Source organism: Pezoporus occidentalis, unplaced genomic scaffold (assembly GCF_034315485.1).
Source record: "Pezoporus occidentalis ecotype Australia unplaced genomic scaffold, CSIRO_AGI_Poc_V1 ctg26, whole genome shotgun sequence".
NCBI classification, from domain to species: Eukaryota; Metazoa; Chordata; class Aves; order Psittaciformes; family Psittacidae; genus Pezoporus; species Pezoporus occidentalis.
The window spans coordinates 1,484,038-1,512,017 of record NW_026914502.1 but is presented as its reverse complement, the minus strand read 5'-3'; the positions used below and the strand labels follow the sequence as shown (position 1 = coordinate 1,512,017).

At 46.1% G+C, this 27,980-nt stretch overlaps 1 long non-coding RNA gene across 3 annotated transcripts in view; it reads right to left on the bottom strand.

Moving 5' to 3' along the window:
• Window positions 1-1,917: 1,917 nt before the first annotated feature.
• The window catches only part of LOC134166349 (uncharacterized), a 39,422-nt gene continuing 13,359 nt past the window's right edge, over window positions 1,918-27,980 (bottom strand). For all 3 annotated transcript variants that reach the window (XR_009965838.1, XR_009965840.1, XR_009965839.1), the window contains exons 3-4: window positions 14,977-15,060; window positions 1,918-2,155 (exon numbers count right to left, since the gene is read on the bottom strand). This is a non-coding gene — a long non-coding RNA (uncharacterized LOC134166349). The remainder of the gene's footprint in view (window positions 2,156-14,976; window positions 15,061-27,980) is intronic.

Below are 27,980 nucleotides of genomic sequence, written 5' to 3'. Positions count from 1 at the left end.
TAATATGTTAGTTCATATTAAAGTGTAGAGTTCATCACAGCAGTAATCTCTGCCCATCTTTTATGATAAAGGGGCCCACAAGAAATCTGGAGAGGGACTTTTTGCAAGGGCATGTAGCGATAGGACAAGGGGGAATGGCTTTAAACTGAAAGGGGGGACATTTAGATTAGGTATGAGGGAGAAATCCTTTACTGCAAGATTGTGAGACACCTGAACCAGAGAAGGTGTGGATGTCCCTTCCCTGGAAGTGTTAAAGGCCAGGTTGGATGGGGCTTTGAGCAACCTGCTCTAGTGGAAGGTGTCCCTTCCAACCCAAACCATTCTGATGTTATGATTCTATGATTGCTGACCTAACCAGTGAAAGAGGGCTGATGTTAATGCAGCTAAGCCAGCAAGACTGTGTTGGCATCACTCAAGGGTAGATAGCCTTGGGGGTTTTATGTGCTGATAAAAAAAAACAAACAATTTTGTTACTGTTATTGTAGTCATGCAAAACGCTTGGATCCACTACAATAAATTGGCACGGTATATATATGGTGAAAAATGTAATCATTTGCAGCACGCAGAGTTCAGCCCTGTCACAAGATTTAACCCAGTCCATTGCTTGCTCCTTGTTTTCCCTGAAGCCTGTCAAACCTGGAGCAGGAGCAAGCACTGTTCCCAGCTCAGAGGTCTGGTATGTTTTGTCTTGCTTCCTGCTATCATCTTTTTTAGGGACCTCACTCTTCCTGACTGCACTAACAAGAGACATATATGTTGAGTGACCAAAATAGAGGTGTCCCCTTATGCATGTGGTTCACTATGGAGGTGTGTCAAATTGTTTGATGGGGCTGTATGACAATGCTTCTCCTGTGTTCGGAAAGATAAAAAGCCAACAGAAGACAAAAACTGCTCATTTGTTGGAGGAGGCAGGTACAGGGTCTGTTGTGGCCAAAAGGGTGGACAACGTTGGTGCGAAGAAGTGATTCTAAGGCAATGGCTTGCAGGCAGCTTTGTGCCCTAAAACTGGGGCGAAGAGCAAAGTATAAATAGCCTGCAGCACATCACCTACTCAGCAGCTTTGTCTATGGCTCAGCCAAGTCATGGATCTCTAACTTAAACAGAAAATATTCAGTCTCTTTCAAAGAGACTGAACATAATTTGTTCAATTATCAGGTTTCAAATAAATATGTATTTATTTTTAGGCTTAGGAGTGCCCTGTTTCTTTCTATTGATATTGCTTCACACTACCAAATGCCTGAAATATTTCTAGCTTAATTATGCAGCGAAACAGTTCTTTGTTGTTTCTGTTTGAGTTTTATGGTCTGGATAACATTTAGTCATACTAAATTCCTGCCATTTGTATTCATTATTTAGTGTTCGTATTACAACAGGAGGCTACGAGAACCGGACAGCTAATACATCAGGTGACTTTGCCAAAAGTGCGAGTACAAAGCCTTGCTTGAGGACTTCTCCAAGTCAATGCCTCTGGGAGCAAAGTCAGGATCCCTGCGTGCATGGTGCGTGCTGCACCATCGAGAAGGGAGGGGAAAGCCCCAGCATGAGGGTGGCCACCAGCCTGCTGCCATGTGCGGTGATCCAGCAGCACAAGCTCAGCTGTATGATCTCAAGGGAGAGGAAGAGCAGGTCTGAAACAGCTTAGGGTTTTCTAGCTAAACCATTCATTGAGAAACAGAGTCGGAAATGTTGCTTTGCCCTGCAGGGGCAGCTATGGAGAAGGGTCCTGGAGAAAGCAGCACTGGTAAAGTCATTTGCCTGGCATGAACCTTCAATTGCTGCTAAAAGTCAGAATAAAACTGTAGCTCCCCATGTTCCCAGCTCAGAACTGTGACTGACACTACTCAACGACACTATTTGCTCAGCTCTCCAAACCGGCTCTGCTCACCCCGCCATCCTCCACCCCCCAATGAAGTAGCAAGCCACCTACAATCTTTTTCCTGCCCTAGTTTCTTTTAAAAAGCAAGAAATCACAACACCGCCAACCACTTTTGCACAGCAGTCTCGGCCGTCTTTCACTACGCCGGTCCATCCAGCCTGTTATTTCAGCTCCCCCTGAAAAAATACCCACCGCTTTCTTCCGCAGTGCCCACACAAAGTGAGTCAATGTTCTTTTCCATTCATCTCAGAGACACCAGGATGGCGTCCAACGTGTTGCCTTAAAAACAGTAAGAAAGGAAGAAGCATGGGTAAAACCACCAGGGCATTCATACAAATCAGCTCAAATAGCTGCACGACTGCTTCTACAACCCTTAATCTCCCTCATTCACACCCTCTCTACTATCAAACATACCATGTGGGCCTAGCTGGTTAACTATTAACTTACTTTGTGTGTAAGAGGGTACTGGAAAAAAGACCATAGTAGCAACTTTTTTCACCATGTGATCACGCTTTTCTCCTTGAGATGGATTACCCAGTTATGTATGTGGGGTAAGAAGGTTCCCCCCTCCACTCCTATAGAAATCTAAGTCCTGGGTGCTGGCTCCAACTCTGCAAAGTTTTCAGAGTACAGGTAAAATGGACTCGGGGAGCAGCATATATGCTTAATTTCTTTGATACCGATCTTGCTTCTTTCTGTGCTGTACTTAGATTCACCCTTGTTATCTCCAAGGCATGTTTCACTTGGCCATGGTGCTCCCAAGTGTGGTCCCCTGCCATAGCCACTGGTCTTTGGTGCCATTAACTGATCTGGGGCAAGGTCTAGTGAGTGAAGAGTGACAAATTACCAACAAATTCAAAAGGCAGCATCAGATATGCTCAAGAGCTTTTCTGGATTTTTCCCTAGATTTCATCTGGAATTAGCATGGAGAGCTTTATTTCCTGTCGCTGAGGTCAGATAGCTTGCCAGGGCCATGAGACTGCCTTGGACTTTGTCTGACCATGGGATGCTCAGTCAATGTCCTGTCAACCAGTTACAGGCTGCCCAAACATACCAGGCCATCGGTCTCCTTCCAACAGCACCTTGTCAATGCACTGTGTTGACTTGGGTTACGGTGACCAGCCTTGCTGCATCCTGCACCAGTAGGTAAACTGGGGTATAGCAGAAGGACTTCTGCTGCTGCTGGAAAAGCTGCATTGCTTGCTGAGACAGAGAAGGCTGGGCGTTACTCACCTGTGTTTTAATGGGGAGGTTTGATTAACACTGATTAGTATTGACAAGACAGTGAAGTGTCTTCACCTGTGAAGAAAGATTCTTCACATGTAGAGGTTCACAGGCTCACCATGCTTCTGTACTGATACATGTCTGGAGTCCAAGTACTACCTTAGAATGCAGGTTTTGGTGTGGTTGCACTGGTAAGTGACAAGGTGTGACAGTAAAGACAAAGTGTCGTGATGCAGTTCATTCCTTCTCCTCTAAGGAACCAGCTTTAAATACCATTAAACTAAGTAAAAGGTCCAAATGATACAGAAAAGGTTTCCACACGTGTCACCCGCAGACCCTTTTCCTAAACTGTAGAATAACAGCAATAAAAAGAGACAGACTTCCCCACCTCAGGTGAAGCCTATCACAAAACAAGAGAGACTCACAGTCCTGCATGCTATCTTTTCTCTTGTTAGGAGATGCACAGGGGTCAGCAGGGGAGTGAACAGGGCATTTCTGGATGCTGTGTGTCAATGAGTTTCAGACCTCAGCTGGACTTTAACATCCCTACTGCATCCTCATGGGGTTTCTGTAAGGCAGAACCAGCTCATTATCCCCATCTTACAGCAAAGACACCGGGATCATAAGTGCCTGCATTCTTTGCTCCTGTTCATTCAGGAAATCAGAAGAAAGAGCAAGACTTGTACCCCTGTCATGGAGGCACGACACAGGAGTTTCTGTGGGCTCCAGGGGTGATGATGTGTGATGGGCAGCAGGATACCAGCAGCTGGGGGGAACAGGGCACCACTTGGCACACTGCAGCATTCTCACCCCGTCAGCACAAAGCTGCTGGCTGATCAGCATTTCTGGAGAAGATAAAACCCAAACAACCCAAACCATGAAAATACCCAGCAAAATCCCCCGTACCCGCAGACCCAACAAGCTGTTTATTTGAAGTGCATTTCAGGTACCCAACTTGTTTTATAAAATACATTTAGATTAAAAAAAGAGAGCAATTTTGAACATGGAGGCATCAAAGCAGGACGTTTCCCATCAAGATTTGTCAAAGACCTCACATTCAGTTAATTCTGCAGAGCCCAGACATGAAGCTCTATAGAAAGCCCCCTCAAAGGTAGCACATCCAGTAGCTCATCCAGCTTCAGAGTAACCATGTTTGGCAATACATTTCTGACTACCCTGAAATCAAATTGAATTGTACAACTGTTTTCAGTGCAATCAGGATTGAATTCATAATCAGTAAGGCAGCATTCGTGGTTTTGACGGACTTAATGTTCTTGGCATTCCAAGAACAGCGTAACTGGTGAGGGTTCTCGCAGGTCAGAATAATGCAACACCAATTGCATTCCAAAATCAAAAGGACAGTTTAAAGCTGAAAGCAATTTGGTATTTTTAAAACAAATGCACTTACCCCTTGCCTCTGTAGTAAGTCACGACTATGAAATAAATGTGACCCATTCTAGGTGTTCTGTCATCAGCAATTAGAGCAACTGTACTGGAGTATGCTTAAAGTTATACCAGGGTATGCGATGACGCACGTGAAAACAGAATCAGGGCCAGCTAATGCAGAAATGTGGTGCTAACCATTTATGAAGTAAGAACAGGCTGCTGGATTTTCAGACGTGTGTGTGCTAAAGGAATCAGTGTGCCGCTGCTCTCTAAACTCCACCTCTGTGCAGAGGGTCCTATGCAATGCTTCTGAAGCGTTTTAAGGATGAGGTTTTGCAGATGTCTTCTGCTTATCGGAGAGAGGATTTCATCCCCTCCAAGCAGAGACTTCAGGAGCGATCATCAATGCAAGGGTGATGAAGCTCCCTTTACATTGTCTCTAACCCTCCATCAAGCCAGGAAAGACAAGGTTTGATTTTAAAAGTAAACAGGTCGGACTTTTAGCTCCTTTGAGCCACCGACTGGAGCCTTCTGGCTGTATTTAAGCTTTGCACTAGGTCTGTACATTGGTTTAACACTGAAGTGTGAATGAATCACAGGGAACTGGTAGGCCACCACTCAGAAACAGAAGGAAGGAGTCCTGCCAAACTGGAATAGTTGGCTGCAGGCATGAGCTTCCCCAGTCTCCAGCCCATTCGTTGCTGCAGAACGGCTCTACAAAAGCATCAACATAAATGTGACATCCTTATGGAAAACCACCTCTAGGTGGAAGTATTGACCCTGCAGACAGAGATGAGATCATAAATATCTATGTGGCAGAAGTGATGGCAAGGTTTCTTTAAAACTGCTTCCTCCAATATTTCACTCTTGAAACTGTAATTAGAGGAGGTGCCTTGAGATTTATACACCTGAGGGCAGGTTGCAAAGCTCACCGGAGCCAGGAATTTGTTTCTCTCTTGGCCCAGATCCAGAGACCACGGTTCAAAGACGCGCTTCAAAGGTGCTGGACATTTGCTTTTGGTGAATGTAGCAGTGAAGGGTGCATTCTTGGCTTTAAGCATGTGCTTACCTGCAGTACCCAGGCTCTGTGCTTGCCATCTTGACCGTATTTAATTGACGTTGCTGCCTGAACCTGTGGTTCTTGGTTTATTCAGTGTATTAGAAAGCTTTGATTTTAACCAGACAAAACAAGAACATTGCTGCTACTTCCCTTTCCCTCTTTTGGGAAGCAGTTGTGAACACTTGAGTCCGTATTTGAGTAAGTCATTCAAAGGATTAGTCCTGTACTTTGAGTGCTAGAGACTGTAAGTGATATGTAAGACTAGGTACTGTCCCTATTACAGCCTTGTAGAGTGAAGGTGTGATTCACAAGGGATCAGAAACCAGCCTGCTCAGACTATTATCTGCGCAGATGCCGGAGTAAGATGGACTCTTAGTTCACTTATGCAGATCATCATGAGACCTCCTTCTTTCTCACTGTCTCGTTGTCAGAAATTACAAGGGTTTTTTTTCAGAAGGCGCAGAAATGCTGACTTCCACTGAATATCAACACGAGTCGGATGCCCCACCTGCCCTTTGCACTCTGAAAGTAAGCAATAAATCATTATGCTATCGGAAAGGTTTCATTTTCTTTCTTCCCTTTTTTCTTTCTTCTTTTTGCTGGTTCATACTGGAACCTGCTGAAGGTTTCTATTGGATTAGGCCAATATTCTCATAAACGGTTACGTGATGCAGAGGTAGAGCTGAGCACTTTCTTTTCTGCAGGCAGGTTTTATTTACTATCAAAACCCTTGTTTATTTCAACTGAACATCTTTCGTGGACCACTTGTCAGGCAGGGGAGAGGCTGGAAGAGAGGTGGAACAGTTGCTGGTACACCTTAGAGCTCTGTAGTTGCAGCTTGTACCTGCCTACAGGGACAGTGGTTCCACTTCACTTTCCACCTGAGTGAACTTGCTTGTTTTCCCACCAATCTGATGAGTGCCACAAACACTATACTACTGGCTACCTAGAGACACAGCCTTGTTGATAACTTCTGGAAGCTCTGTTCTTTGCTGCCTGCAATATTGCTCTGAATTGGAGAGCAAGGTTAAGCTGAAACAAAGGTACCGGTAGAGTAACTTTGGATCTGAATTCATGGTTTATGCTTAATGCTTTGTATATCTCCCAAGTCTCTAAGAAGGGCTCTGCCCTTTGTGCAGCACCTGGGTGATGTTTCCACCATCACAGTTACTCCTCATTAGTTTCCAGTGAGGAAGTGTTTAGTTTTCTCACCATTGCCATGAGGCCATGCCTTAATCCAGGTTTCCTGGATGCATTGAATTGTGTCCTGGAAAGGTGTGTGCGCATGCGAGCAGCCAAGTCAATGAAAAGGTTGATTTCCACCCACACTAGAATGCAACATTAATTAATTCAGGCATAAAGCAGTGTAAATCACTTGTTCTTTGGTGGAAGGTGGCCAAAACAGAAAGAGGGGGAAAGCTAACCCAGCAAGCAGAGGCTGTCAGAGACTGGCCAGCTCTCCAAAGAGAGACAGGAGGATATATTATCATACATATCTGTAAAGGAGGATATATTATATCTCTATGTATTTTATATCTTTATACCTGTATCTATCCTTATATATTTATACACAGGTAAATTTGTCTCTTTTCTATGCATCTCTCTATACAGATTTACAGATGGAGGTTGTTTCCAAATGCCAGCTTGTCCTGAGACTGACCACTGGTCCTCTTGGAGCCAAGTGTGGGCATCTGCTACAAGACTGGAGTTGAGGAAATCATTTTTATCACCCCCACCAGATTGAAATCAACACAGTGTTTTGTCAATGCTCTTATTTTTAAGTAAAGAGCTAGATGATGGAGAGAAAAATGAAGTTCTTATTAATACTGGGTTTTGAATGTAACCTTTCCTTCAAGCTGCACTGACATAAGCCTGTGCACTATGCTTTATACAAAACATACCATTTTCTCATAATCTCTTCAAGTATCAGTACAAGGAAATGGCTTTTTGTTCCCAGGGTAGCTCACTGATTGACTATGTGTTCATACAGGGTCAAAGTCTGATCTTATTTATACCACTGTAAGCTGCATATTCCTCTATAAAGAAGAATATGAAGATACCACTTTAATTATAATCTTTGTTTCCATAAAAATATTTGGACAAATCACCACTGATTGCTTGGAGTCAGTCTGGAAATTGGAACCTTGTGTTCTGCCTTTTTTATCTGGTTATCTAAAAGACCAAGCGACAAGCTCAAAGATGCAGTTGCACGCTTGGGTTTGCGCTTTGGATTCTGGCATCTTTTTTGCACCCTTTCTTTATTAGGGAAAAAAATATCTAAATGGCAGAGCATATATCCTCCAAGCATTTCATTCCACCCACACAGCTCTTTTTCTTTAAAACAGTGGCTTATTCCCAACTGGAAAGGCAGCAGTCTAGCTAGAAGACAGGTTATGTTCAAGAGAGAAAGGAAGGAGGTAGCTGAATCATAGCAATTTAGCTCTGGCTGGGTGGATGTAAATCCAGCCACTGGTTGCCGCTATCACAAGCGTAGTGTGATTTCGGATACAGGGAATGGCATATTGTTCTGGGTAATGAAGGCTAGAGGTCAGAGCAGGCTATACATTTGCCTTTATTGCTTGCACTCCAGCAGGTGCAATATTCATTGCCTCTGCTCTGTGCACAGCCATCTCTAGCATTACTAATGAAATGTCAAATCATATTTTTATTTACTTCCTTTCTTCATCACCTGCAAATAACCACACTGACAACCCCCAGGCTGATCATTTGGGGGTGTCTAAGATAATGCCGTCAGTAAAAGGCAGTCATCAGCAAAGAGCTTTCTGGAAAATAAACTAGACAGGTTCATTTGAGGCTTTTCATAAAACAAATGTTGCAACAAAATTAATTTGTCCAGCATTAGTCATCACCCTTCCTGCATGTTAACAGTGCTGCTTCTGGAAGAAACTGGATTGTTTGGTTGCTGATGGAAATGTCCTCTGCTACACTCAGCACTCAAAAAGGGCAGAAAAGGCACACATCTGAGTGTGTCATATTAACATGCTTCACTGTCCTGCATGTCCAAGTCATGCAGGCTGCTTTTGGTCACAGATCAGTCGCTGTTTTCCCACTTACACCTTTTGCCTTGTCAAATCTTTGCTGCAACAGGCAGGAGGATGGCTCTTTTTGTGCGTTGACTTGCCTCAGAATCAGGTGGCTTCTAAGCAACGTAAACATGAAAGAGAAACAACCTCTTCAGGGATGTGCTAAAGTCCCTATTGCTGGAGGTTTTCAAGATGCGACAATACAGGGCACTGGATAATCTTATCTAGGCTCGCTTTCCCTTGAAAGGTTGGACCAGATGATCTGCTGAGGTTCCTTCCAACCAGATGATCTGCTGAGGTTCCTTCCAACCAGATGATCTGCTGAGGTTCCTTCTAACAGATGATCTGCTGAGGTTCCTTCCAACCAGATGATCTGCTGAGGTTCCTTCCAACCAGATGATCTGTTGAGGTCCCTTCTAACCAGATGATCTGTTGAGGTTCCTTTCAACCAGATGAACTGCTGAGGTTCCTTCCAGCCTGGGCTGTTTGGTAACTCTCTGATTCTGTGGTTTGGTCAGGTTGTATTTTGCACCAAAAACCCTCCCAGAGGCACCATATTTGCTGAGTTTCATTCCCAGAGTAAGTTTCTCTGGTGATGCGTGCTGCACTAATGCTGGTGTGGAAAAGGGTGTGTGGAGGAGTCTCCTCTAGGTTTATATTCTCTGCCTCCTTCCTTTTGTTCCTTTCTTCTGGAGCTCATTCGTTGCTTTTTATGTTGAGAGGGTTTTAGGGAAGGGAGCTGCAGAGTGTTGCTCAAGAGGAGTTTCCATGCTGTTGTAGGGCTCTTGGTTACTCCTGAGGAGTGCTAGGTTTGTGCTGCCCACAGATGGCAGGGAACTCACCAGGATTCATCTCCAGTAGTTCAGAGACGGATGTCTTCTCCACAACCGAACAGCCTTGTGTCATGGGTGGAATAGACAAAGCGATAGAAGCTTACTCAGAGCTCTTGAGTGGGATAGATTCCTGCCTTTCCCATTGTTCAGCCCCTGAATGTAAATCTCCCAACAGACTGATTACAAAGGGTGGCGTATGGGGCTCTCCTTTCATCTGCCGATATCGGACATGAGAAAGGCAATGTTTTCTCCAAGGAGATGAGCAATCTGTACCTATGGGTCTCTCTTTGATTGCAATTAATGAATCACAAGGACGTGTTAGAAATGTGCCAAGCACTCTCTGATCAGAGAAGCTCCCAGTCAAAGAGCAGGCATGTAGGGAGAACTTAGAGGAAAGCCAGGAATTGTTTTATCCTTTGTGGAGTAACTGCTGCCTGAGCAAATGCACACTATTTTGACCTTTTGAGGGAGAAAATTTTAGGAAGCCTACAGAGAAAGCACACCAGGATTAGAAAAGCACTTCATGGATTACAATGGAGAGGATGTTCAGCCTCCCAGCTTTTTCTTCAAATCCTGTTGCTTTTCCAACCTATGCTAATCCAGGTTCTGCGCAGCATTAATGTGGTAGGTAAGAGAGAAGCAGCAGCTTTCCATCACAGTGTGCTGAGGATAGTTCATCCGAGTTACATTTCAAAGTGACTCAGGCTGTTGAGTCAAGTGCCGGTTTCTTAGAGGGCTTTAAATCTGTGAGGTTTTTATTCCACCTGAGAACCTGATGAAATATGGATGATTTTGGACACTTACATTCCTCTGGTCTTTCAGTTTCTCTGTCCTGGAAGCAGCCTTTTGTTAGGTGGACGCTTGAGTAAAGGGAAGAAAAGCTTTGATTAGTGGCCCACTACATTGTGACTAGATGGAAAGAAATGAATTGAGGCTTGCCTATAGCTCTTGCTCAGAAGCAGTGTGTTCTCTTCTTTGAGAGGAAAGCATTAGCCTGGTATTAGATCATTTTAAACTCTATCCTGTGAGGGCTTTAAAGATTTATATAGATTATCTGTATGTCTTTTTGGGTGCAGAATTTCATAATCATTGACCTAAACTGCCTTCACAATCACTGTGCTGTTCCTCAGCATTGCAGACATTTCATCAGCACTGACTTGTCCTCTGATTGGAGCATCACAGGTATACTTAGGATGAGACTTAACTACAGTAGTGACTTAAGTCTTTATGCCTAAATGAAGACTTACAATTGCCTGCCATAGGCTCTGAGAACCTGCCTTGGGAAATTATTAGCAATAATAGAATTCCTCACAAACTCCATGAGATTCTTGCTTTTGAACATGGAAACTCTTTTTAGAAGAAGGCTGGAAAAGATCATAGTGTGCTTTTCAGAGAGAAAGAGGTGTCAATAATGTGATACTCAGCAATTTGAAATGCCTAAAGCACCTTCCGTGGTGCTTTAAGACACTTTTCTTCCAATGATTTTACTCTTTGACAGCTAAATAATTCCCAGGTTCTGGATCCTAGCAAGTTACTGCATTAGTGTTATTTATTGCAGAAGGTCCTGTGTATGTGTGCTCACATTCACCCAAAATGAGGATCCCCTTTGTACAGCCCTCTAGGCTATGTTAATTGACTGCAGCTCACCTGTTAGCTCACAGTGACAAGCAGCATCTATGTCTGCTATGTATTTGCTTCCCTTTGAGAGGTGCCTTGCCTAAAGCTTAAAAACTGAAGTAGTGACCTAAAATGGTTTATTTTCTCCAAATTTGAAGTTTCGTGTCCTACATGTCCACAGATGGAAAACAAAACAGAGTGAGAAAATATCAGTGCAATTACCTCTCTGTGACAAAAATACTAAGTTTTGAAGTTCTTTTTTTTTTCCATAATGAGAGGGCCAGGATGAATTTCAAAATCTCAGCTTAAAGGGAGCTTCAGTGTTTGAGACCAGACTTAAAATGAAGCTTACCTTCTGGTGACCACAGAAAGATCAGCACTGAAATCTGCTTCTCCTCCGAGTGCTCGTGTACAGCTCCGCTCCTAATCTAGGAGCATCACAACAGCCTAGCATCATGGGAATGTGGAAATCCGTTGTGTATCAGTCATTTACCCTGATGCATACACCTGTATTATCTCAGGCTGCATTTCTCCAGTGACCAAACTCTGGTGGCTGGAAAGATTGCTTGCTCTGTGGGAGACATCATGAAAATCAGTATTACGGTTATAGGCTGATGCATTATTTGATACTAAGGACTCTATTATAGGGGGTCTCTCTCCCAGGGAAAAGAGAGAGGGGGGAAAAAAAGAGCTTTCCTCTTCTGCTTTCCCTCAGGAGAGTCAGTTTGGTGGGAACAGCCACTAAAACAGTTAATCCACCAACTGACCGGTCATATGGCTTCATGGAGACCTGTTATTATTCATATGCAATGTGCTCTTGATTTCTTTCTCCACGCTCTGGGTTATGCACATCTGACATCAGTACTGCAGCTGTGTGATGCTGATGGCTTCTTATTTTGAGGCCTCACTTCTAATTACTGAGGAAGAAAAGAGGTTCCTGCCACATACGTTGGAGAGGGAGAAAGGCTCCAGTCCTACACCAGCTCCATTGAGGTTATACCTTTCACTTTGGCTCCCCTGAGCTGATCAACAGCAGACTGCCCACATGTTACACACTGTATTTTGCTGCCTATCAAATTAGCACAACCCTTTATTCCTAAGACCCAAGGATCGCAAGCCTTTCCACAGACTACCCATGGCTGGACACATCAACCTTATGGTTGCTTGTCTTGAGCAGGCATGGGATGTTTATGTCTTCAGTAGCTTGAGTGGCAGAGACCCCATAGCAATGGCCATGGTAAATTGCTATGGATGCATAGTGGCTGGAGATGGTCATACTTCTTCCTTGAGGGCCATGAAGTACAGTAATGCCGGGTCTGTCAGGATATGTGAGGCAGGCAAGGTCTTTGCCTAGGAAGAAGGGCAGACAGAGCTTTCCAGAGCACCGAGGGGAGATAGGAGCACCTTAAACTGACAGTGCAGCCTGGCATGAAGATTTTGGTGCTTTTGAATAGGATCACTGGGCTATTTCAGAAGCAGGCTTGGTCTATGCTAAGGTATGAATCTGGATAGCACATACAGGAGGAAGATTGATATTTGCTAGTACCATTTCTATTCTGGTCCTTACAGGGGCCATTAATCCTCGTCCTTGGCATGCATGGCAGAGGAGGTCAGGAATGCATAGCCTGTCCTGTAGTATAACACTGACCACCTAACAGGCTGAATTATGGGAGAATGTCTACCATTTCCTCCGGAGCACACTGCGGGGCCACTGCGGGCAACACGCACAGGGCTCGCTGCATCACCAGCCTGTTCTGCACGGGCAGCAGCTGCAGCGTCCCTCTGAGAGGCAGCGTGCCCTGCCATACGCTATCCCTTTCTTCTCTCCTCCAGGACCAGCTTCGCAGCCTCTCACAAGGGTGAGCAAGGGAAAACCAGGTGAATCACTGAAACCTCGGACTTCGTGTGTTTTAAAAACACAGAGCCATTAAGCAGCATTCAAAGCAGAGTTCAGCCATGAACAGCTCAAGACACCCCTGGAAGGCAAAACACACCACTATTTCCTCTGTACATGGCAAATAAGGAAACTGCAGCAGAAGTGACACAGCTGAAGTTTCAAGGCAGGTGAATATCAGAGAAAGAATTAGCATTTATGCTCCTTAACTACCAAAACCGGTGTTTGGTCTTCAAGGCAACAACGCCTCCAAGGTCCTAAATTGCAGATTGAACAAAACTAATGCAACTTTAATAATGTGTATGTATATTTTATGCCTCCACCATAAGGACATGAGCTCCTTAGGCTGCATGATTTTGATAGACTGTCGAGAGCAGTGCAGATGTAAAGCAAGGAGATGGTCACATCATAAAATCTGTAACAGAAGTGTTTTTCCCTCACTGTGCATCTGATTCCTTTCTTAGCATGGTTTTGGGGTGGGAACGTGGGCTTTTCCAGTTTACCTGGATCTGAGTTTCTCGAGCTAAAACAAATGTTGGCTTTGCTCACTGCTGAAGAGATCACACTTTTTGCGTGCAATATCCCAGTCCTTCCTGCTCTGTAACTGTAAGTAAATACGTTTACAAGGGGTTGCATTTTTAACTCTGTCCTGATTGGGGCACAAAGAAGAACTTGCATATTCTTATCTTCACAGATTAATGTAGCCGGAGTAGTTTTGGAGGGGGTAGTTGTTTCCTCTTCAGTGTGGGGAGAGAGTTAGGTACCTAACAGTATGTGAATGCAGATGCAAAGGAGGATACACCCTGCTTTTTGTTGTGTCAGAGCTGCTCAACACTGCATAAATGTCTCTGTGCAGCAGCTAGAGGAAAATTAACATGCAGATGAAATATCTGCATGGTGTAAAACCAGGGAAGTCGCCTTTAAATCCAGGATACCAGTTTCCAAATGCAGCTTTCTGGAAAAAACACCATCAGCATTGGCACTGGTTCTCCGGTGGATAGCTCTATGTGAAACGGCACGGGTAGCAGGGCTCGGGAGCCATCGCTCCCTACCTACATACAGAGGATGTGATTTACCAAAACAGAGCCCTCGGCCATGCCAGGGGTAGGGCAGCAGGGGGCAGGTCTCCCCTTATGGGGCTGTGAGCCTGCAGAGCCTCCCTGCCGGCGTGGGATCTCCGTAGAGCGGGATTACGTGCGGAGAAGGAATCTCTCCCTCGCTCATGGGTAGAGACCTGGGCCATCTAGTGGGGAGAGAAATTAATAGCCGAGGATTTCTGGTCTCTGTCCGGCTGCCTCCGCCGCACAGCCTCTGTGTGTGCCAACAGAACGAGAGTTACCAGCAAAGAGTTCTTCCCTGATTCAGGAAGGCACAGCAAAAGCCAAGTCAGTGCAGAACACCCACCAGTACCAACCGCATCGGCTGCCGGACTGCCCTGGCACCAGGGGACCTTTGCAGCAATAACGATCTGGGTTTGTTCCTTCCCTTCAAAGTGCCATGCCAATGTGGCAGTGAAACCAGACTATTACGTGTGCCCTCTCAGTGTGTGTCACATTACTTCGGTACACTATTCGATTGCTTTAGGCCATGCCCTATAGTGCCAGCTGAGCTTATAAGAGCTGTTTCATAAATTCCTATGGTTGGGTTTATGCTGAGTTATCTCTATGGGCCGCAGGGAACTGACACACGTCACATAAAGACCTGCATTTGCTTTTACTGAAGCCTGATTCTTTACCTTTTTCTAAGTCTGAAGGTGCCTATAAGACTGCTCAATACTACATATTGTGAGTTCATTTTCAGTTCCTAAAATAGCTTGTTTCCCCCCCCATTTGATGAGTGCTCTTATAATAAACTCATTGAAATGTTGTTCCAAAAGGCAGCGCTTTCACAGGAACAGCACTCAATCTCGTGCAACAAAGATCTATATTAAGATCCATAGATGGAATCTAGATAAAATGCAGTCACCGTGACTGCTGACAACAAGAAGATCCCCCCTGCCTTGCTGTGCTGAGACACCCATAGCAGATGAATCCATAACCCACCTGCATCGTCTTCAGAGCAGCCTTATGGGAGAAAGACCACTGCGGTGAGGTAGGGAAGGAGGGTGCTCCTGTTTTGGGTACCACCTGGAAATAATAGAAAATTCTACCCAAATTTATTTACATCAGAAATTGCTCTTTCCCCTTCAATTGCTGTGATCATTAAGATTCCTCATCAGCTTTCATAGCTGGGTCCTGCTGTTGGAGGACGGGGCTGGCTTTGGCCACAAGCAGAGGTTGTTTTAAAAAGGTGTAGCTGTGGCTTTGCTGCCCATGTCAAACCAGCCCCACTATGTGCATCCCTCCACCTCCATCACCCTTCTTCCTCCCTGCTCCTGGGCAGGAGGCTGGGCAGCACCTCTTGACTGGCTCCTTCAAGAATAGGGTCCAGAGGCCAAAGATGGTGTGGCCTGGAGCGGGAGAGGACCCATCATCCAGGGAAGGCAAAGCCCTGCAATCTGAATGTTGGGCCCATTTGGGCCAAGGAGGAGCTCTCTTTGGACTGCTGGGAGAATAACGCCACTTACAGAGGTTCTGGGAGACATCAGAGTTGGTGTTGTCATCCCTGCATGGGTAAAATGACTTTTATGGCACTGCTGAGACTCTTGGGCTTCCAGGACGATGGGGCAGCCTCCTGTAAGCAGGTCTGACACTCCATTCTGCTATGGATGCAATCTGTAGCAAAACAGGGACCAATAACCTTGGCAAAACACAAAGAGCGGGACAGAGGAGGATGCTCACTGACAGCAGAATGCATCAATCCATGGGGTGGTGATCCCAATTCCAAGAAAAGGACTGCCCCCACTCTTGTTTTCAACAAGCACTGAAGCACATGGGATTTGAATCTGACCCTCCAGCAATACTCCACTGGCATTGCCTCACCACGGCTCTGGGGTGGGAGTAAAATGTACCGCGAGCCATGCGGTGGTCAGTTATGATGAGACATGATTAACCCTACCTAACCCCTGCACCAAGCCTAACTGCAAATATTGTTATTGATTGCAAGGTTTTCCTCCCGCAGTATTTGATCCTTAGGGCAATGAATTATTGATATTTCAAGTATAAACCTGAAAGTACTTTTTCCTTTAAGGAAAATGCTGCCTTTTCCACTTTACTGTTTGTGAGGGGCATGGAATATAGCAAGAACCAGGCAAGCTGTATTTGCTGCTGTACCGCTGTTGCAGTCTTCCACATTTCAGAGACAGTGTCTTGGACCATTCAGATTGCTGAGCTCTGCTGCGTAGGAATTTCCCTGCAAACTGGTTCTCCCCAGCCTCTTTCACCTTGGTGGCTTACTGTGATCCCAGAGAACATAGCCCTGGCTAACAAGGTCATATATTCCAAGACTTCCTAAGTAAGTTCCTGGAAAGCATGTGGTAGATGTGTGATTCTTGTCTGTACAGTAGATTTGACCTTATTGCTCGGTACTGACTTCACACTATGTACAGAACATCAAATTAGGAAAGTGCTGCAAATGAAAGTAAGCTACAGTCCCTGCTTTCACAAATTCCTTAAGTACCTGCATAACACAAAATGCATTTGCCTAGATTTCAGTTTATTTTCTGTGTGCTTCTGGAAGCCAAGCATCTCACCAAGTATCACACAGTGATTTTCTGCTTCGGTGGGATCCCTGTAGTACTGACCACACAGGCATCCCTGCTGCCACCACAAGACTCACACCTCCGATGGACTAACATTGTTCTTGGAAGCTGAATCGCATGTCAGAGTTACTCACGCTGGAGCTCCTGCAACTAACTTAACACCTTTTCCCTCCTGACTACACTGACAATGCTTACGACTCGGACAGGCACATGTCAGTTATTACCCCCTGTGCATCCCTTCTCTGCTGCCACTTCTCAGGGGGTGCTCTGGGTATCCACACGGGTGGGCAGTGGATTGGCGTGGGGCTTCTGTGGGCCCGCTGCATGGCAGGGACGCCCTGCTTGCTCTTGTCCTTGGGGACAACTCACTGGGAGCAGAGCCAGCCATGAGCAGCTTGCAGAGGCAGCGTTTACACTGGAAGCATCAGCTGCGTGGCCCTCAGCGAGCTTTCGACCAAGTGTCCTCCAAAGCAGCAGGAAGGAGGCAGAAGGCACTCTTTCACCTTCAGCTGTTCCCAAAGCCATGCAATAAAGCTGCAGCCGGCGCAGTGTGGCTTCCAGGATGGAGACAGCGGGGCAGTCGTACGGCCATAGGGATGGCAGCAGGTTAGAGACCTGCAGGCAGCCTCTTGCTGCAGGATGGTGCTGCTGAGGGGGTGCTGGTGGGCAGCTCGGAGGACTGCTGGGGTTCAGAGGATGTCCTGCCTCCTGCGAAGGGCCTGAGCCCCCTGGCCATGGCAGGACCAGTGCTGGCCAAAGGCACCAATCCATCCCCTTGCTGCGTTCATCTTCCCACTTGGCTTTCCGAAAGACCCTGCCGCTGTCCGCCTGCTTTAGCGGGGCTCCCCGAGGCTTGGGGCACCGCTGGACCCTGGGCAGCCCATGCCCCCGACATGCACGCCTAGCCCAGCCCTAATGACTTCATTACCTCATTTGTGTTGCAGGGCTTGAATACTACGATTGTTTCCACTGCGCAAAGGCATTCATTTAACAAGGAAGGCCTGGCCTGAGTTTAGTTTTTATAACTCCAGTTCCTCCTTCTTTTATGAGCGCTTATTGAAACGCTCAGAGGGGCAGGAAAGCCATCGCTGGGCTCTGCACGAAGCCCACACCTCCCTCCTCAGGGTTTGCTCAAGAAATTCCTTGTTTTAATTCCAGTCTCGCAGCCCGCATGCTTTAGCCAGCACAAGGTGAAACTGTGGCTGTTTTCACCAAGCTGCTGAGATGCTGCGTTAAAATACAAGCCCAACGGAGGGCGATCCTAATTATGCCGGCACAAGCATAATTTAATTCAAATTGCTGTAACAACAACCAGTGTCCATGCTCGCCGTAATCACGTTAAGGCCTATACACAAAATAATTAGCAGCTTTATATCTGGTAAATAGAGGTCCTCTCCAGGTCAGCCTCAATGAGGACACGGCATTGTTGGAAGCTGATGCCTTTTAAAGCTTGTGCAGAACGGGCATCTGCAAATAAGACTCCACTGAAAAGGACAAAAGGAGGGCTTGATTATCAAGGAAGCACCTCCACTTGCCTCTTACCCACTCTTTGTTCCTCCTTCTGAAGAAAAATAACAATCCTTTTATTCAAGCACAAGGAATAAAAGGAAACTGCATATAATAGAAGCGCTATTTGCTCAGTTTCCTTTGTACAGCCAAGCGCGGCCTAACAGAGCTCTCAAAAACCAAGGGTGTATTCCTGCCGTCCCAAATCTGACGATGGTCATCTGGCCTGGGACAGGCTCAGCAGAATTCTGACTCATTCTGAGAAGCTGGAGGACAATCCCACGAGGAAGCCAGGATCTGAGAGGCCTTTGCTCCAAAGCATCCTAGCCATTTCTGCAAAGGTCGTTCCTTATATTTCCATGGATAACATCCCAGTGCTTTGAAACTTGCACAGATTCTTAGTTCAGCTGAGCACAAGAGGCTATGACAAAGGTAGGTATGCTGCCAAAGGATACGGAGGAAGTGTGCTGGGTCCGTGTGTCTTCTATTTATTCCGAGGCGATTGATGCTTTCCAGTGAAGAATGACCCCGCTTTAGAATTGCAGGACTTCTCACAAGAAAAAAGTCATTATATTTGGCTCTTCCAGTATTTTGTAACAGTGCCAGATTGATCCTAAAATTGAGGTAGCGTTTCAAACACTTGCAGTTCTGATAAGCAGAAAATATTGGTTAATGGTTTTAATAAAGGGTTATCAATTAAATTGACTTAAATTCTCTGGAAACTCTCACAGAAGCTTACATTTAGGTCCTCTCTTGAAATCTCAGCTGTTTCTCATCAGTCTGCCTATCTGCTTCAGTGCAACAGGGTTGCTCTGCTCTGTCCAATTAAGAGACAGCTCGTTCAGTCAGAGGGAATCATCGCATGTATTAACATCAGCAACCTGTAGATCAGCCTGGTGTGTGGACACTGTTGAGTCCGGAGCTCAGGATAGCTCAACATCATTTATTATGTGGTTTTCCAGATCGTGGAAAAAGCTCTTTTCCTTTAGGAAGGACAAGTGTACTTGTCCCCTACTACAGAGATCCTCTCCCTTTCCAGTGCCATGCTCCTGAAGCAGCAAAGTTTCCCTTAAGGAAATTTCAAGCGTGTCCTCTTTATCCTTAGGTCTTCATACCCCCTTTTATTTTTCCCCTATTTTTACTTGATTTAGTTAATCTCCAGTCTATTATGCTTGGTAATTTCAAGCCAAATATAATATTGACTGCAATCAGAGAGGAAGCGTGATGGCCAGGCAGAGCTTACATCCTCTGGGGATACTTTTTCCTATAGAACAACATTAATAAACTGCCATATGGAACTCTACCTGCCTAACCAACACTGTGCATTTAAAGTATGTTTTCTGGGCTGCTTTCTGAAAGTAGACAAAAGTGACTTTTTGCAAGTGCATGTAACCGAATCATTTAGGGCATTTCCACTTGAAATCAGACAATAGTTACGCAATAAAAACTAGAAAAAACTCGAATTATCCTTCCAAATAATTACCTGTAAAATAAGTAAAAAAGGGTTCCCCCCAAAAAAGGGAATTGTGGATTTTTTGTGTGTGTTTGTGATGGTTCAGGCAGCTTTACATTCACTCAACTGAAGTATTTTTACCTACAGCCACATGCACACACTCATATCGGTACCGGTGCTCTCCTGCTCATGGTCTAAGGGGCACGAAACCCTCTGCAACTGCCCTCTGTAGCCAGCAGAGGTCAGGGGACCTGCAGCGCATGGGAGCGGGCCGCGGTGGAGGCAGCACCACGGTGGCAGTTTTGGGGAGGGGGGGATGATGCTTCTCAACACACCCAGGCAGAAAAGTCCCTCTATGAATTACATCAAGCCCCAAGCCGTAAATGCGACCGGAGCCGGAGTGCTTCAACAGCCGCCGCTATAGCGTGGAATTCAGCAAGAGCCTCGCACTGAGCAGGTTCTGTGGCCACAGAAGTCAGGCTTTGACATGTGGGAGGTATGAACAGACCCTACGTTCTCTGCCTCTCTGAAGGAGACAGTCCGAAGGCATTACAGACAGTGGAATGTATTAAGCAGTAGCAAATCTTCCACGATTGGTGCCTTTTCCCTCCATGGTGTTTATAGTTGGAGTGATTCGGTACCATTTACACTGACAAACTAAGGAGGGGATAGGCTTTTCCCTTCATGGGAGGCCTTATGCTACTTACTTGACATTTCAGAGCCCATTTCTCTTCCTCACCTCCTGCCCCACAGAGATGTCCCCGCATCCTTGGGGCTGCTGATGGCAGTGACAAAAGCGCTGAGCCAAGCCCTCGGGGTCCTCCCAGAGTAATGCCTGTAAGATTTTGCAGATCAAACCTCAGAAGAGTCAAGCTAGAATTAAACTCACCCCCACCCAAACCCATTGCTTACTCTGCGCTTCAAAACTCCCATTCTGTGTATTTGGTGATTTACACACTTTGCCCGGAGGTCAGGGATGAGCCAGATCTGAAAAGCAGATGTTGTGGAAGAGATGCTATCCCAGGGGAATTACTATAACGCTTCCGACAGGCATCACTTTGCAAGTTTTCAGGAATGCAGTCAAATCTCCTCGTTAGGCACCCTGTGGCGTGGTCAGGACCAGTGCTATTAACTCATACACTTGCTGTCCTTCCTGCTCTCTGCTATGTAACACTCAGCTGTGCTGCTGTTGTTCTTATTTGTACTGTAGTGTGCCTGAAGGTCACACCTCAGTCCAGGGTTACAGCTAGCGAGCACTTCCATGGTGAAATGCTCTTGTGTCACCGTTTGCAGGTGTATTGAAGCCAAAGTCTTTCATCGGTGTTGCATGTTGTGGTGTTACCCAGGTTCCAGCAGGAAGGTGTATACTGTGTGTGGGGCTTCCTGGGGCAAGAGGAGGTTGCATTAGAGATGGCATCCATCCAGCATTCCAGCTGCGAGGCCGCTTGTTCTGATAAACCCTTGGGAAGCTTGGTTCAGCTCCCAGGGAGCAGGTCTGGAGAGCTGTCATGGCCTTGTTCTGTCCCCGTTGCTCTCCGGAGCCTGTTACACCAGGCACAGTGCATAGAAAGGGCAAGCCTGCTTTCCCCACCATGCCAGTGATGTGAGGTGGCACAACAGGCTGGGAGAGCAGCACTGTTATTCCCATAGAGCACTGCACGGCTCCTCTCTACCCGGCAGAGAGCACAATTTCTGCTCAATGTGTCGCTGTGAAAAACCATTTGCAGGTCTCCTTACACAAGAACTGGGAAGGAGCCTGTGGGAGGATCCCCTTTGTCTTCCAGCAGAAAAGACTTCTTTCTCCCTTCCTGTACCCCCCTAACCCGCAGGCAGCAGTGGCTGAAGCAGTTCCCCCCCCTCCTTCTGCAAAAGGCAGGAACGCCAATTACACAGATGCACCTTGTCACAGCCCACTGTAGACCTCAGTGATAGTGTTTTGTGCCACTCATCGATAATCTGCTTTCAAAAACATCTCAGATAGTGCTATTATGGTGACTGTTACTGCCCCTCTATTTCTGGCATTTTCCCCTGAATGACTAAAATAAGCATTTCAGAAAAAGGTATAAAAAAATCCATTGTGGAAAATTTTGCCTTTAACTTAAGTTGCCATTTGAGGAAGTTTCTTTACAATTACTGAAAGCTACAGGCATGTGCATGACCTAAGAAGACATTTGCCTCTTTTCGTGCTCCCCCCCTTCTCTTGTATAGCAAGCGTTTTCTAAAGCACTAGTGAAACACTTCAGTTCATCCTAAAGCACTAGTGGCACACTCCAGTTCATCCTAAAGCACTAGTGACACACTCCAGTTCATCCTATTTCCAGCTCTCGTGGTGTTCCACAGGCAGCTCAAAGGAAAACAGGAATGAAGACTTCGCCAGGCTCAGACGCCCTCTTGCTTCTCTGGTACAAGAATTAAAGACAAAACCGCTCGCTCTTCCTGTAACCATTTGCCATTTTACATCGCGTTCCCACTGCCTCCCGCTCAACCCTCCCGTTGCCACCGAGAGCTCCGGGGAAGCCGTACTCGTTGGCACGGCTCGCCTTTGGTCTCCCCCCGTAGGAAGAGGAGGGGATGGTGCAGTCCTTGCAGAGCCCGACCTACCTGTGCCACATGATGCGTTCCCGGCGCTGGAAGCAGCAGCGCCGGAGCCCCGGGCGATGCGGGAGCGCAGCCCCGCTGGGTACACGGCTCCCGGCTCCCCTCACCCGTGAGCGCATAGGTGGAGCTTATCCTGCTTTAAGGACGGGGGGACCGCTTCCGTCCTGTACCGTGCATGAGGGCACATGATGAAAGCACCACTTCCTCGCCCGTCTTGAGGTGCCTTCTCCTCCTTAATTAGGTTAAGTAGCGCTTGCGGAATGAGCTGAGGAGATAGAGAGCTTGGAGGCACCTGAGGTCGGTTAAGGTCATTAGGCTCCGGCAGCATTGCTGCAGGAGGAATGCCTCCCTCCCGTTTTCACCCTTGTGGGGAGCAGCTTGCCTTTAAAGGCACAAAATCTTGTGTTAGAAGTAAGCAGCAGGCTCGTTCTTACACTCAAATGAGAGAGATGTTTCCCTGCAGCTCTCTGTTCTGGCTCTCTTGCCTAGCACAACTCCTTGCCTTTAATTTATGTGTTGGCAAACGCGCCTTACTGCTGTTTCAAAACAAAATCTATTTACGATGCCTATGGACGTGCATGTGTATGTGCACATACACACACACACACCTCTCACTAACTCATTTCTTGCTCCTATGTGTATAGATGGAAATGACTAGTTCCAAAACACAGGCATTCCTCTCTCCTTTTGAAAAGCTTATTTTAGATGGTGGGGATCTCAATTTCAAATTGAGGAGATGATGGAGAGCTCTGAGCAGGAACTACTGCTAACGTGGCACTCACTGATGTGCCTGGATGTGGATTTGCTCAGCATCAGGACACTTGTTTGCAGCTCAACGGGGAAACAAACACAGTGATGGGCAGATCAGGCTGCAGAAGCAAGGTCCCTGGTGCCTTCATTCACTTGTGGTGGGATGAAGCCTTTACCTCTCTTAGAGGCTCTGAGTGAGAAGGTGTTTCCAGCAGCAGCCAGGGCAGTGGGAGAGAAGGCATTACAGAACTGCATGACCAACATAAAATGGCATCCAACAGTTTCAACTCCATCTGCTTCCAAGCAGAGCATTCACACAGAGCTTTGTAGCTGTCTTAAGGGGTACAGGTTTGCTCCCAAGAAGCCAGCATAGCATAGGAGGTTCCTGCCAGGTATTATGCTGGCATTTTACTCAGGTTTTGGTGACTATAACCATAGGTCCTACAATAAAGCCAGTGAGAGAAGCTCATCCCAGCACTTGTATTGGGAGCACAGTCTCTGCCAGTCTAGAACATCAGGAGCTTAGTGTGGGCACAATCCTAGGGCAGAAAAGGCTGATGTGCCTTAGGGGTACTTCATAAAATACCCTGACGCTTTCTACAGCCGAGCAGTGAGCTGCTATAACACTACAGCAGGACCTGAGGGTTCCCATGCTGGCACTTTTGCCTCCTGTTTTGACCATAACATGAGATAATTTCAGTGATGAAGCCAGCCACCTTGTTCTGAGGAGGTTGTGGTGAATTAGATTAGGAGAGGGGACAAGGTAATACGAAAAGAGAGGCTTGCAGTTAACGGAGTGAATGAGGAACTTAAAATGGAAGGTTATGGGAAGTTGGTGTTTAGGCAGAAACAAGTGACTGCTGCTGCAGCACCATACTTAAGGCTTTCCATTCAAGAGAGTCAGTCTCAGCTGGCACCTTTTGTGTCCCCACATCAAGCCTAGGCACTAGTCCGAAACCTGGAACTGGCTGGATAAGGGCATTTTGTAGTAGACATGCAATGGAGTTGGCAAGGGAAATACGGAGCCCTGTGATGGGGAGGCTTAGGTAGGGGTGGTGTTCCGAAGGTGGCTGTGGGAAGGTGTTTTCTGGCCTGCAGATAGGGAGCGATGCTGTCCTGCTGGGTGCAGCTCTGTGCCTGAGTAAATAGATTTGTTTCATTGTTTGCTTGTAGGAGAACATGTTTATCAGTAAAGCACTAGGAGGAGAGAACGGGTACAACAGGCTGTCACATGGGAGGTGAAATACTTGCATTTCATTAGAAGTCACAGACTTGTAAATGCATTGGTTGCTTTAATAGTCAAGGCTTTCTAAACCAGCGTCCTTAAGCTTTCTGAATGTATGAGAAATCAACACAGCACAGAAAGTCTCTACACACTTGAATTAAAACTCAAAAGGGTGAAAGCCCTTGGGCAAGCAGGAGGATGAACAAGGAGGAGTGGGCAGTGAATGTGAAAGAGTGAAGCGATGGAGCAAAGGGCAAGAGGCAGGTCAAGTGTTGGAGCTGGTTCCATAACAGAACTCCAGTTTCTGTAATAATGCATTAATCCTGAGGTCTTCACTCGTTGGGAGCTTCTGTTTCTCTTTGTTTGGAAACATTTGGAGAGCTGTGGTGCAGTCCTGAAAATGTTTATAAATCCAAAGCTTCGTAAATCTGCAGGAGATGTAAATCATTTGTCATCTGCTATTTGCTCGTCTCTTATAAAAACGTCAATCATCCAAGCAGGGTTTGGCTGGGGTAGCCAAATTCAAACGGCCAATAGTGAATAGGGGCTAAATCAGGAACTGACAGCCAAGACAATCTGCTTTCCTTGAGCATGTGCTTTTTCTTAAGAGAGGCCAGGCTGACCTAATGTCTGGGCATTATAGATCTCAATGACACGGGCAAAAGGCCTCCCTTCACTTAAATTGGGTTTACCATACCTTGCAGTCTGTCTGGCGCTGATGCCTTGGCTTGCTGCTGCTTTGGCCCCTTTCCTTGAACTGCACCTGAGCAATGGAGAGAAGTTCTTTAGGGATAGAAAGGAAACCCAGCAGTTCCCTAATCTCATGGGTGAAACCAGTTACACAACACACTCCCCATCTCTCATGTCATGCCTTTTGCAGCAATACTCCTTTGGAAACAGAAAACATGCAGGGTTTTTTCCCCTCTCTGCTGGTGTGTTTGAAGCCAGTGACAATGGCAGAGGATACCCCTGGAAACTTGTAGCACATCAAGCCTGGCCAGACCCATCCTGGCACAGGGCAGGGGCACTGGCACCTCTGCCCGGCCATGGGGCTCAGCCATCCCTTGTGTTTGTGCTTGTCACCAGCTTGCGTGCATAGCAGTTGCATACACCACTGCAGCGTGATGGATCTGGCCAGAGTGCGCTTGGTCACATCCTGTATCCCTTGCTTTATTGTCAGCAAAGTGTAGGAACTTACTTTCGCAGCTTAATATGGATTCCCAGGGCAACATTTGCAACAACACTTGCAAATCCCTGCATCCTCATGCAGTCAAGCTAAATTTACATTACAATATTACACCATGGAAGTGTATTAGCAGTAATTGCTGTTAAATGAGGCAGGAATAGTTTAGGATAATGATTTTGTGGGGGAAAAAGAAACAAGGTAAAAAAGACAGCTTTAAGAGGCTTACGACCTTGCACAGTATGGAGAAACGCTCTCAATAATAAGATGACAGACAAGTTCATCTATGACAGAGCTATCCTCAGTTCCCTAGACGCAAACCCCCACGTGTTTAGGACTCTGAGGAGCAGCGTGAGTTGCCAATAACTGGCTGATGCTCCCTGTGCAAGAATACACCATTAATAGACTTGCATGATGTATTCTGATCAATACAGTAGACCAAAAGAATCACTGAGCACTTCCTGTCCTCCTATCTCCTCCAATGGGTGTTTCTGAGCCTTGTTGCTGACAGGAAAGCACCAAACATGGTGATTCTCATTTTGCACTGATTTTCGTTTCTCTGCTTCTTTGGAAGTTATTCTTCTTTCAAGATCAGTATTAGTTGTGTTTAGCACCACACAGTTACGCTCATACATGAGGACCACAGCACATCAGGTCTGGGGTGACCTTGCTCTAACAATGTGGTCCAAGCTACAAAGAGAAACAGACTATGCAGAGAGGCCACATGGGGTAAGAGTAATTTAGAAGCTAACTTGCCTCATCTGTACCAGTTTGGAATGGTATCGCCGTCTGGAATGACCAAACTACCAACCAACCAACCAAAACCCAATGAAGTCCTAGCTTTAATTCCCTCACTATCATCCTTGGGCTTCTGCCTGAATCCTCCCAGTCTGGTTAATGCCTGCTGGTACTCCAGGAGGCACTCACCCATGTGGTGCTTGCTTTGCTGTTGACAGAGCAGTGGCCTAAGATAGGCACCAATATACCTGAGAGATGACTTTGTTCCGCTGCTATTGAATCCTGTGAAAAAGCACCCTTGAATTCTGCTTACACGAGGCATAATGAAATAAAGGTGACATTATTTGAAAATCAGTTTTTGAAGGAGTTTCTTCACGTTACACGCATTGTAATGACGGATGTAGCAAATACACACCCATTTCAGTCCCCAGGGTTATATGTTTCTCTTGGGAAAGCAATGCAATATTAGCAAAGTATGATTTTTATAAGCCTATAATTACATTTTTGCACAGTCCTATTTCCCCAGGGCTGAATTCACATTTATTGGATTACTGAAGTAATCCGGAGCAATGTCACACTGCTACAGGATGTATTCCAGGTGGCCAAGGCTACTCCAGCACAGGGAACTGCTTCATCATCTGCTTCCTCTGAATCCCTGGGAACTTTAGAAAGACCCCAGGGTCAAAGAACCCACTCTTCTACCTCCCTCTACTTGAATGTGGCCTCACTGTGGCACTGTAAGCAGGATGTGCGGAAGGTTTGCCATTTCATGACAAGAAGTCTCCGAAGTGTCAGAAGTTTGACAGCAAGTTCTTTATGGCTTAGAGATCCTCACAGATGCATCACAAAATTCCAGGAAATACAGGATCATAACATTTTTACCTTCTCCCTCTAAATCCTATGAGGCTTTGGTGAATCAGTCTTACTTTCTGATATGCTCTACCTTGTTTTTCTTACTCCAAGTCTCTTTCTTACCTAGGTCTGTGGTTTCATATCAATATAGAGAATTAAACCCAAGGGACACATTCTAAAACCTCGCAAAATGTTAAATCACCACAATATTCCAACATCATATCTGTGAAAGAGCACCTCGATCTGAGGAGACGGAAAGCTCCTAAGCACAGCCTGCGATACTCAGGATGCTGTAAAGAAATGAACCTGCCTCTCCAGAGTGCTTAAACCACAGCTCCATCTTTACCACCACACATTTCTTTGACATTTAAGTTGTGCCCATCCACGGAATACCACACTGATCCAAATTCATTTCTGTATAGATCGGTGGCAGGATTGCAGCAGGGATGGTCTAAAATCATAGGCAAGGGCAAGTCTGCAGGCTTATGGTGCAGAAGAGTGTGCTCTCACACCTGACTGCTTGCCAATTTGTACCCCATTTGCATCAGTTAGTCGATAGATCTACATACAGTCTACATGCAGTCCTTATCTTGTTGCACGCATCAAGTGTATTGTTTACCCATGTCTAAGAGCCTGATATTCCTTCGTAACACCAACACTTGCCTCCCCTTCCTGAGGGCAGAGATTATGTACCTATGTTGATAGGTACACTGTACCTATCTGTACCCCTGTACCTATCATAGGTACCACTGTACCTATGTTGATAGGTACACTGTACCTATCTGTACCCCTGTACCTATCTTAGGTACCACTGTACCTATGTTGATAGGTACACTGTACCTATCTGTACCCCTGTACCTATCTTAGGTGCCACTGTACCTATGTTGATAGGTACACTGTACCTATCTGTACCCCTGTACCTATCTTAGGTACCACTGTACCTATGTTGATAGGTACACTGTACCTATCTGTACCCCTGTACCTATCTTAGGTACCACTGTACCTATGTTGATAGGTACCCTGTACCTATCTGTACCCCTGTACCTATCTTAGGTGCCACTGTACCTATGTTGGTAGGTACACTGTACCTATCTGTACCCC